Genomic DNA, 13265 nt, shown 5'->3' with positions numbered 1-13265 from the left:
AGGTAAAACAAAAAAACTGAAAACACATTTTCACGAAATTGATATTAATTGTGTAAAGCAAGAAACATTCATGGATGGATGTAAGAGGATGTAAGATAGGTTATTAGAGTGATGTACGTTCCAGTTACCCACTGAATGCACAACACTGAAGCTTGAAGCAAAGAAGGAATTGCTAAATAAACTGAAGCCACACTGCCCATTTGAAATAAAAGGTACATTTTCAAGGTTAACGAGCATTTTTAGACATAAAGATGAGGAAGAAACTGTCAAACATACTGTATCCTTAGGAAATGCTGCTAAAGGCACCCTTATCAGTAAAGACGATATTGAGTTTTGTCCAGTTTGCTGTAATAAATTGTTTTCTCTTTTTTTCTCTGTTTTGTTTCAGACGAATTGTGACCTCAAATTTCAGATGTCCTAATTCGCATGTCACAGTTTCAAACTCCAGCAGATCAAATATTTATTTTGAAATATTGGCAAAAGCATCCTTTCATGTAAAAATCTCTTGATTAAAAGGTACAAGATAATGAAAGAAATGCAGGCATACAAAGGTAGGTAGACAAACAATCAGAAAGACACGATCAAGAGAAGAAGACAAGCTTTGAACAGAGTTAGGGCGTCCGCTTGATATGTGGTGCCTTGGCTTGGTTATCGTTATCTAGGAGACAATCGACCACGGGTTTATTGCCCGGATCGAGTAAATAATAAAATAAAATAGGAAAATAACGGATGGAATAACAGGGATCCGAGCAGAGATAAAGAATCTCAGGACAAGAGACTCGTTATGTAAAATATAACAATTTAATCAATCACATTAAGAAAATGAAGTTGAACATTACATTTGAACGATACTCTTTCTCATAGAAATAAAAATACAAAATTTAAAATAATACAATTTGCCGTTATGTTATACCAATAAAACAAATTTCATCATAGAATCGAGTGAGTGATTGAACTTATATGCTCAGCATGCCTGCATAACCTGGTTACTTCTAGTCCTCTCAAAGTCAACGTTGCTGATAGATCAGAGTGGCTGTATTCCTTTTCCGCGCCCCTCTATGTCTCCATCCTCTTTGGGTCATCTACCGTCATTGGTTGTCTGATGTCTTTTCCCACTGAGTGGTGCATATGTGGGGCAAAGCTCCCCTTTAAGATCAATACGTAAATACGCAACCTAAATATTTGTCAAACGCTTTTTACTTCTGGGATCGAACAATAATCCCGACTCATGTGACGTCAGATGTTGCCTCATCGTAATTGAACAGAACTAATATTAATATGGGTCAGTTAGCAGCTGATACACACCACCGTATTTACCATAAAATTAACGTCTTTCCAAAGCAGATAAATGGACCATAACAGAGACACAAGAAACCGTACTACGTCACTGTGGGTTACAACTCACTAACTGGATTATGTGTCGGTAACATGCACCGATTTTTCGATTGAATATAATTCAGAACTTAATTACGCGAATGAAATAATGGACTTCACGTCTTTTCCTAACTATATTACTTGCTAGCAAGCAATTAATTTGCATAATTTTTCCAGATATAATAAAATCAATTCCTAGCCTACATGATTATTATCATTAAAGACGGATGACTTTACCCCTTCTCATAATTCGTATCAGATGTTATGCATTAAATCCATAGGATACATGATTCCTATTGCATACAAACGAGTAAATTCGAACACGTTCATATCAATAAATATTGTATGACATTTTTAGAATACATGAGTAATATAATATTCAAGACAAATGAATGCAAACATTTCATTTCCGAACTTAACACAAATTCATGTTTGAATTTAATATGAATATATGCAGCAAAATGTTACAAACTTACATCAATGAGCAACTTATATGTGTTTGAGACACTCCTTGTGTTTTCCGAGACTCGCTTTCTTTTCTGTGAAGCAGGAAAATCTTGGACTGACAAATGTCGTGAGGGAAAATATTAAAACATCCAATTTCGTCTGGGAAACACACACACCACATTTGGCTTAGTCAGTCAGGGTGAATGTTATCCAACCGACAAAAACTTAACACGCCCATCGAAGTAAAAATAATTCTCTATATTATTAATTAATACTGGAAAAACTCATTATATGAGACTCACTTCCAAATGACACAAAATATCTCTGGATTGTCTCTGCGTAGTCATTTTCCGCTACGTAACCCTAAGTTAACATATCTAATTAAAATTAAGTATGCCCCCAGCCATGAAGGTTAAATCATCGCAAGATAGCGAATTAATGCGGGCCCAACCCATACGCCAAAGTCAATTGTTACGTGTCGCCGTGACCGCAACAAGATTGACTCATGTACGTATTGCACTAACATTTTTCGTCACAATTCATTCTGTTACAAACACAAGTATGGATGGCAGAAATTGTACAGAGTTTGCTTTCCAAACGGAATAGAGAATCGCTGTACCTAAATTAGTAGAGCGTCGGATTCGTTATCCGAGAATAGCTGGTTCGATATCGGCATACTTGTTTTTGGGTATGTGTTCATGCTAAAGGTCCTTAGCTCCCATTTCTTCTGGAAAATATAGCCAAATATAGCATTGAGAGCGTGGTTATAACCAACCATCCAACCAACTAATCTAACATTATTAGTGAAAATCTGACCAACGTTTAAAGAGAGGGTGGCGTCTGGCGACATCTTGTACCATTTCAGGCAGTGAATCAGACTTTTAGTCGACAATGAGGTCTAGATATTGAAAATGATGCAATAATTAGAAGTGAATCTTGGGGATTCGTGTTGTGCTCGGAGGTGTTGCAGATTATTGGTATGACATTTATAATGAGCAATTATATAATCTTCTATTTACGAAGTCAAACCAACGTAAAAATTATACTGTCTTGTTAAGAGTTTAGTTACATCAAGGTTACTTACAAAGTGAGCATCTTGAGAAATGAAGATAATTGTTGTGCAGAAAGAACGTATTTAAACACAGAAATATACATATTAAGTGTATCAGTAGCTCTATGCGTGTATTTAAAAAAATTACAAAGACAAAACGAATACAAAAAATAGAGATAGTAATGAGAAATTATGAGTATTTAGAAATTGACAAAGACCAAAAAGAATATATATATATATATATATATATATATATATATATATATATATATATATATATATATATATATATATATATATATATATATATATATATAACGAAGTAAAAAGCAGGTAAAGTTTTCCCTCAAATCAGTACGTTAAAAGACGTTTTTCCACATGGAACATTCTAGTTACATCGGCGGTGGAAACAGCGATCCACACCAAAATGAGACCGCATCAAAACTTCCATCCTTATCATCCACTGTCAATTCAATAAAGTCCAGTTCAATTCCATGGTCGTCATGTTGGTCCACGAGCGTTATCTTCAAATCATGGGGTCCTTGTCTAAGCTCCGTTTTGCTTCCGACCTGGTTAGAGTTCCGCAAAACGGACCATATTTGTTCTGTACTGTAGTCCTCCTCAGTTTGGAAGTAGCCGATTTCTGAGTTATTATCGTACGACACACTGATGTTATCCGATCCCTCGTGATTCGAATAACCAATATTGGTCACCGTAACGTTTCTGTCCTTGTCCAGACATAATCTGACCGTGTAGTAATCATTGAGTCTATAGATCGGTACTGTATAATTATTGGACATGTTGACTCGCAACAATGTGTATACAGGGTTTATTCCAGTTTCAGCTTCAAACCTCGTCAACACATCAAAACTTCCTTTCACCAATACACACATTCCAAAAAGCACAGAGATAGTTACCGAGGAAAATCCCATAATTAACAAAACAAATCTGGTAAAAATATCGAAGTTCATTAACAACTATTGCTTAAACTTTTAACAGTATGTTGTGTACTTGTATATTTACAATGAATATTAATATGTCCAGAAGATGCGCGTCCAGCAATCCCTAACTCATAACCTTATGGTAGGGCATGCTAATGGTTCACATATCCCATTAATCAAAGTATTTATTGACATTTCAATGACACTAATGGGAACTCCCATGACTAAACATTTGTGAGACACAACAACATCCTGTTACAAAAAAAATGTAACCACAAACACAAAAAGGAACTTAGTTTCACACTGGAGCTTTGTGACAGCATAATATAATGTATGATCAAAGCAATATATCTGTTTATTTCTTATTAGGGGGCTTAAGAAAGGATAATATTATTTAGTAAAGTACCAATATCCAAAACTGCATCATGTTGTGTTCATTGGTAATCCTCCGTGGATGCTGTAATAACTCATAAACAAAAGATTCAGTTTATAGAATACCTGCCATTGATCACATAAGGTTTCTCGCTGGATAAAATATACTTATTACTTATATAGAGCTATATAGACTGATATTTTTTCCAAGACGACGCTGTATAACTAATTTCATATTAAAAAGTTACTGCGTTACCACAATCTCACTACCTAACTGAAATCGACTTTATTAGTAATTTTACATCAAAGCCAAACAACATATATAATTTAGGCGGAAAAATACCGCCGTTAAAACTGAAATTATGCTAAGAGTTCAAAACGGAAATCTAGACTGGTTTAAAGATTATTGTTTAGAGTTTCACAACATTTTACAAAGACTGTACTGAGAACGTTTGTTTAAAAGAGTCAGACAAACCGGTCTTTTTATGATATCAAGAGGACAGCATATACACATTGCACACACAGAAACGAAATATAGTTTTACCAAGAAAACTAAATTTGATGGATTATATTAGACGGTTGAAAAAATAATATTAATCGTAGTCAACACATTCTGTCTCTAGCTTTGAGCTACTTGATCATCATTATATGTATTCTGTCTTAAAAAAGATAATATACGAAAATCAACATTCATGATCTATTTTACTAAATGAATATTTTCAATACAAAATGAGCATAGCATCGCAAAACATGATCGCAAATGATGAAAGCAATAAATCTATGTAATTGTTTCCATCTTTTCCCACTAATTCATGCCCTTATACGACATTAATTGTATCACAGTGACCGGATTCAGACTTCATATTTGCTCATCTCCATGATAATTCAGTATTAATATCGTAATAGAGGCCAATATTTTATTTTAAAAAAAAACAAGCTTGCCTTTTATTGATAAATTCTTGTTTTACTTTTCTTTCTTTTTACTAATATTTAATTTAAATCTTAGGTACATTTCGTCTCAACTTCAGTGTAGGAACGTTACAAAGGTCAAATACACACGCCATTGTTGCATATTACTTATTACAAACTTTTATGACCTATGGTTGTCTCTATTCGCTCAATCTTTGCAGTTGTACATCATTGTTATGTTTATCTTTAGACGTTAATGGAAATTTAACCTCCCTCACGCTTCAAGGGAGTGACATTTTGATATAAACCCATACCTAGGACGACTAAATTGTTGTAGAAGCCATGGAGTGTCAAAGAAAATATGTGGTTGTTTTGTTCATGCTAACGCTGACTAATTGTGTGTATGCTGAACAAATAATTGATGTAGAGCTAGAAACTATTAAAGTTCATCGCCCATGGACAGGTACTAGAACCGTTTATAGGAAGGATGCATCTGGAGCAGGGTCACTGCATTTATACGAAAACGATGCCATAATCATCAGACTGTGCCCCGATGAACCTATGTTTGTTTCAGTAGAAAACGTTTCATATTCAAACGATGGGATGTCGGACACGCTACAAATTTTGAAAAATCAGAATGTCCTGGGAACATTCTCAACATATCAACACTCACACTGGGGAGAGTATTGGAACAATTTTCTATCGAGCGGTCCCTTAGGTAATTTTGATGCACGTGCTCAACCGATCAATCTTACTTTGTATGTCACGCATGCAGACTGCTTTGGTGTCGAGTTGGACAAACTAGTTCTGAAAGTAAACAAATTTGTGGACCAAAGTTTCTTTATATGCGGATATGACCTTGTAGAGGGACCAATGAAATCTGAATGCATGCCACCAGAAATGAAGGATACAGATGGCACCAAAATGAGCAGTAAAATGCAAACTACCACTATCACTTCTGTAACAGTCGTCACTGAATCAGGCTCAACTGTGAAACCTATAGTCGCAACCAAACAAGACTATATGGTAAGTTCAGCTGACTCATCGATTCCAGAGCATCAGCGAGGTGTAGCATATGATGTGATGATAAGGCAAAAAGGCTCCAGGAGCAACTGTTTAGACCGCAAGAATATAAATGTCGAGTTTTCTGTGCCTAATATTGTGGGAACAATAATTATTTCAAGAACAGATAACGTATTAGACACAAGTATTGATGATAATTCAACACAAGAAAACACTGCAAATACATGTGACAATGCCATATGGCGACTTGGTTACCCGGATAACAGCGGTAGGGAATTCTCCAGCACAATTCCCAATAACGATGTCGAATATAAGATCGTTGATGAAATAGCAGAGGCAAAACAATTTCCTGGAGTGATATTAACTGATAAGACACACAAAATAGTAATTCGGTATACTCTAGGGTATACTAAACAGCTTGAAAGTGGATCGTCTGTGCTTTTCACTCTAGGTCTTGCAAGTTTGACCAAAAATATAAGTGTAGGGGTACAATACTATCATAGCGGAAAGAAAGATACCAGGATATACACAAATGTGCTTTCATCAAAATTCCCTGTGAGGGGATGGGTAATACCAACAAGAACGATTTCATCCTCTTTGGAAAACCAGATTCATATTTACTTTCCCAACTCTTCAGATGTGCCTATAGAGATTGATTTTATGAGGCTAGACTATACACAGAATAGTACATGGTCGCGTAACATACTTCTCCACGAGGACCAATTTTACAGAATTCGTGGCGCACGGTATATCAAGAAGTCAAATGTTAACGATATGTCTAAAGAGGGGATGGACGTGGTCATAGGCAAAAACATCATAAGTGATGTCGAGAAACTTGTAATATATCACCGATCGATCACAAAAGGTAAATATTCTGTAATTCTAACCATCAATGAAAATGGAGAGTTTTTTCCTTATCACGAAAATCAGCAAAGTAACACCAAACCAATAACAGGACAAGAACTAGTTGACGTATCTGGATTGATATTTGCCGGAGTTGACGGAACAGGAAAACCAGTAGCCAATCCCATATCGAGTCTGGAGATAAACCCATCAAGTATGGACATGAATGTCACTTACGAAGACGGATCGACTATTAGGCTTCTCATTTTGTCCACAGCGACCGACACTCAAATTATAGTCAATGAAGCACGTTTTCGTGGGAGTATAAAATCCTCGGTCACGTTTGTTTCGACGTACGTTTCAGATTACGTTGCCGCAGTCAACCAAATCAACGTGGACGGGTTAAAAATTGTACCTATATTATCAGAAGAGATCAATAATGTTAAAGGGTCGATATTCACGTTTCAGAAAACTTCCCCAATTCTGCTATACAAGGTAGGAGAAGTGATTGAGATTCGCTTTTGCACCCCATGCTTCCAGTAGTCAGAACTATCATTAAAATCTGAAAATATGAAATATTAGTTTCACTTTTTGTCAAATTGGATACTGCATTGTCTGCTTTCTTACTGGCTTAAATCCATTTGTTTAGTCAGCAACGTATCTTAACATTATTATTAGATTTATTATGAGAAGATTTCTCATATTTTTTTTATAAAATTATATACAATTCCGTCAAAGACATGATATTCATAAATAGTTATTTGTCAGTGGAACAAAAATAGTAAGTTAATTTTCTTTAAAGTTTGCTAAATGAAATCTAAAAAGAGCAAAATAGTGTGACTGATCCAGTCTCAATTTCCCTTCAGTTTATTATAAAAAAGATGCATATTGCCTGCAGTAAGAAAACCCATTATGCATGGAAAATCACACTGTATTATTAAATCCAAGGAAATAAAATTAAATAAAAAGCTCTTCTCTTTTAAACAAAATGTAAATACGATCGTGTAATCTCAATCATTCACATCATCAAATGTATCATTGGACATATATAATATGTCATTGGGTGAATATATATATATATATATATATATATATATATATATATATATATATATATATATATATATATATATATATATATATATATATATATACAATTTTTATGAATTGGCTGCGTTTTCTACATTTTGGTTGGATGTAAACCGTTACGGATCAGTGCCGTCTCACCTCTGTCTCCGTGGGTTCGAGTTTCGGGCTCGGCCAATGTGGATACGTGAGAAGGTTTGCCAGTAGCTTTTCGTGTTTCGGTGGTTCTTTCCTAGGTTTTCCCTGGTTCATCCTCCACCATTTATACTGGCTGCCATGTATGGTCTATATTGTACTGAAAAATGGCGTTAAAGCCTACAACATCAATAATTCTGCGTCAATCCATGAAATATCGGGATGTTTGAGCTTTCTTTTTCATAAAGGTTTGATGCTTCGAAGTTTACTATATCTATAAATTATGTCGCCAATTTCGCAACGTAAATTCGCTTTATGAAATATAGTGGCATTTGTCTGAAATAGTCTTGACTTTGTGCAGTATAGACTTTGTCTTTCCTGGGCCACAATGACATATAAAATAGCCTTACTTCATGTTTTGGGCAAAGCCTATACCCTACTTCTCATGAAACAAAAACCATTAATAAGAATTACTAACAGATAGTTACTACCAAATCTTTTTTTCTTCCAAATACACTCAAACACCGCATTGTCTGAGCTGCAGTGGCAGACCCATAAATAGCCTCAACTGCTGCTTGTAGTTGTTCCATCACTCGCTTAAAGCAGTTTGAGTTGCTGCTGATATTTTGTACTTGAGTTTTCTTTTATGTATTTTTGAAAACCACATAAAACATAACCATTTTACTCATCAGAACCATTCTCATTACATCTGGTACACTTCTCAAAAAACATCGCACCTGAAACCTAGTAATCAGCACGGAAGTAGGCTATGCCGTCCTCTTATTAGTCTGTAATTATTTGAAACATTATAGATTGTATTCGGTTGTTTCCTCTTAGTATATGAATCAGATTCACAGTACTACGTTTAATAACAATCTTGTGAACCATGAAGTTGAAGTTATTTTCAGTATATGAATCATAAATTCGTGCAAATAGTATATATGTACTACTGAGTGTGAAAAGTTACTTTGCTGCTTCGTTAGACCACTTCTGTGGCATAACTTATAATGTTATAAGTTATAAGTTCTAAAGCGTCCTAGTCATACCAAAGACTTATAAATATGGTAGTTGCAGCAGCCTCACTTGGCTCTAAGCGTTAGTGTTAGGACTAGTCCGCTTGGTGTCAGGATAATGTGACAGGGCCGGACATAATGCCACATGTCTGCGGCATGATGCCCTAGTGCTAGACATCACTATAAACCGCCACACAGAAGTACATCTAAGAGATATGACTCAGGTTGTTAAAAGCAACGTTAAAAATCAACACACACACACACACACACACATTTTACAATGTTTGGATGATAAGATACGCTTTTCGATATTCATAACATCCCCACTACCACCCCACCTACCGTTCATGTAAGTAATAGTGAAATGAAGACAATTCTAATTTTAATTTATGATATTATTACTGCATCAAACTAAAAACGTGAAAGATATACGAAAACCTATATCGAAAGTATTGATGAAATGTGGAAAAATGCTTTTTCATGATGGCCTCTATGTGCTCATTGCTAAATAGCCTTCTTCATGAGAGAAACATTACCATTTTCTTTAAAAAGTAAATAACGTGTCGTAAAAAATTTGCTTTTAAAGGATAAATACAACATATTCGGTTGTAAACACAAGACAAACTCGCATTATATAGTTTTTGATATTGCGCTTTTGTCCTGAAATTCAATGAGCCTTTAATCACAGTCCATATAAAATTGTACATTATTTATTCCTGAAAAGAAACTTATTCTAAGGAAATAATAAAGTTTTCTAACTGACAACAAGTTCTCTTATTTTCAACACGGTTTTCATTGTTCACATTAGCTATTTCTCCATACAAAATATCTGCTTCAAGGATTCATTTTACAGTAATCACTTAGAGAGTAAATATTTAAAATGAGATTAAGTTGCTAGTTACATCCTGGTTGTGTAGGAGCCTTTTTCAGATCAAAACCACACCAAAATACATTCGTTTCCGACACAATGCCCACCTTTAGTATAATTTTGTCAAGTTCAATACCATAGCAATCGGAACTTTGAATTTTGATCATAATATATGTTCCTGCATGCTCCACATAAAATGGCAACCCGACTCGTCCCCCAGACAGGAAATCGTTCCATTTTTCTCCAGAATCGGTGTGGGCCAAAGACACAAAGCTTCCGATGTCAGATCCTTCCAGTGTTACGTTGACGATATCAGATCCACCATCATTGGAATAAATTATATCCATGATTGAAATAAATGCTGACTCAAGTGGACAAAGTCGCAATCGTATTATGTCTCCTTCGTAGACTTTCAGGGATTCGTAATGTGAAGCGTTAGATCGAAACGCTCTTCTGTATTGGCTAGAATTAATTCCTTGAACAGCTTTCTCGAACTCAAACTCTAAAATATGTTCGGCAAATAACGGTCTTATAAAGATATCTCCAAGCATCACAACTAATAATTTAGTTAGTGTCTCCATTGTTTGCGACAGCGTTTCATGTTACCTTTGTTTTGGAGTTTATATGATACACCATGTCTATGTGTGATGACCCGCATGATCGATTTGTTAACTGTATAGTCTTCACGAGAAAGATAGGCAAAGAAATAAAGGTATAAAATCAACTTAATGTTTGGTGCATTGCAGCAAATATATATATATATATATATATATATATATATATATATATATATATATATATATATATATATATATATATATATATATATATATATATATATATATATATATATATATATATATATATATATATATATATATATATATATATATATATATATATATATTAGTTCGATCTATAATCAGTATAGAATCTGATCTTTTCCATTATTGCATGAATTTCATTGCATTATTATATTTTATTTAACTACTAATTTTAATTATGTTTATTTAATGTCATATTTCACCTCAGTTTCATGAAAGATCATAACAGGACTATTGCTGACTTTGTAAATAAAGTAATATAACATTTTTATATATTGAATCGAGCAATAACATCATGGCATCATGTAAAGCAAAGACGCAATGTTTGAGGCGTCATTTGGCAAAGTTCATAAATTCTAGTGTTTTTCAAAACTGATCAATTCTATTTTGGCGTTTTTGGACTGCGGACTTCATCCAAGATTTGCTTAACTCAGAAACTAAAGAGCATGACAGATTGCAAAATTACCAAACTGCTAAACTCAATATTTGTCAATGGACGTGTTTCAAAAAGCATAATTAATTGTAAGTTTTTGCAAAACCACATGTTAACACATTTTTACGAAGAGTTTACTTAGTTTAAATTACAATCAATTAAACCGTAGCAAATAATGAAAAAAATTTATTGGGGCCAAGTGTTTGGAAGTATTTAGTTAATTTTAAAATAGAAATATCTCCTTATATCAGGACGGCGTAAGGGACAATATCCTAAAATGGATAGTTGAGCGCTTACTTGGTGGCGATGGTGCATAGCGAATCATTTCGCTACGCTAACTTCTATCGTCTTGATAAAAGAGAGGATATTCGTTAGAAACGATTGAATAACGGATATATTCCATCCAGTGTGTGAAAAGCTCGGTATTTTCACAAGTGACTAAGCCGCGAATGAAAATGTTTATGTTTCTCACCCATAACATGAAATATATACGTTATTCACTCAGAGTAAGCAAATGTACTGTTTATATATAACAGACTGAAGTAGTAGCTTTCTACTGTATGCCCAGAAAATGTTAGCGTTTTACCGCTTATGTTCTGTTGCGTTTTTGTATATTCGCACTGAAGATATCGTTAGTAACACAATTCTCCTCCCCAGTTCAAAGCAAGACAGCCTATTAAATATCAAGACTGGTAAATGCACTTTTAGATTTGAACTTGATTCGTCTGCATTAGAAACCAAAATACAACATACAAACGTCTAAATTTCTTGGTCATAATGTTATGAAACTATTTATTGTATGTAGCTCCAGTGAAATATCACAATTAATTCACGTAGAACATCCAGTAATTCACTTCCTAACATACAATTAAAAACTAATTTGTTTTGGTCTTATTTTGAATATAAGATCAGGTATGTCATAATTTCAACTTCAATTTCTTTGTTGCTAGCGAAGGCTCGTAGTTTTTTAAAACTTGTTTCAATAATTTTATTTAAAATAAAATAATCAAACGAAATTCTTAATGTATTATAATGGTGCATTTTGATTGGAGATTTTGACCGCTCAATGTATGTTCATATGTTTTATTTTTCCACGCCAAATGACCAGAAAGACCTTGACTTTAATAAAGAGTATATCTAACGTTTTGATACATAGGAAGTAACAGGTCTTTGTAATTTTTTTATTGTATTTTTGATTAATCAGATTTAATGGTTACGTAAATAGCCTAAGATTTCCATCGTCAGTAAACCTGACGTAGTTGGAAAGGGAATTCATTCGTCTCCTTCCGCACAGAGGCCTTATGCCTCATCTTGTATACAACTTCTGATAATTCTGTATTAGGTAAACAATGAATACTGTTTTTTTTTGTCGTCAATGCACCTGACGTCACTAGGAAAGTACATTCATTCATCTTTTTTTCCGTTTCGGTGGACTTGTACTTCTTCACCTCTTGGATAACTACATGTGTTTCCGTATTTTTTCCAGCATTGTCTAAAGTAAGTACTGAATGATAACCTGAAGAGTTTTCCCAAATTTGGTCAAAGTTAAAAATTGCCGCATGTTTTAAGTCTCACGCTACAAATAAGAAGACTTAAAAGAGACTTTCAGTTAAGATGCACAGGTAGAATGAAATTCTTATAATATCTAAAATTCTTACCTTATCTAAAATCCTAATTTTAAGTTAAATCCTTACTTTATAAAAATCCTTACCGAATCTAAAATCCTAGCTTTATATTAAATCCTCGCCTTACCTAAAATCCACAGCTCATCAAAAACACTTACTTTTTCTAAAATGCCTACCTTATTTCAAAACTTATTTAAAATATTTACCTTTTCCAATATCCTAACTTTAAAATCCTTACTTTATCTAAAATCCTTATCTTATCTAAAATCCAAACATTTGTCTGAGATGCATGCCTTATCTTTATTCCTTACCTTATGTAAA

This window comes from Sinohyriopsis cumingii, chromosome 3 (genome assembly GCF_028554795.1).
Source record: "Sinohyriopsis cumingii isolate HCF-2022 chromosome 3, ASM2855479v2, whole genome shotgun sequence".
In the NCBI taxonomy this organism is placed as follows: domain Eukaryota; kingdom Metazoa; phylum Mollusca; class Bivalvia; order Unionida; family Unionidae; genus Sinohyriopsis; species Sinohyriopsis cumingii.
Note: the sequence above shows the minus strand (reverse complement) of the source record.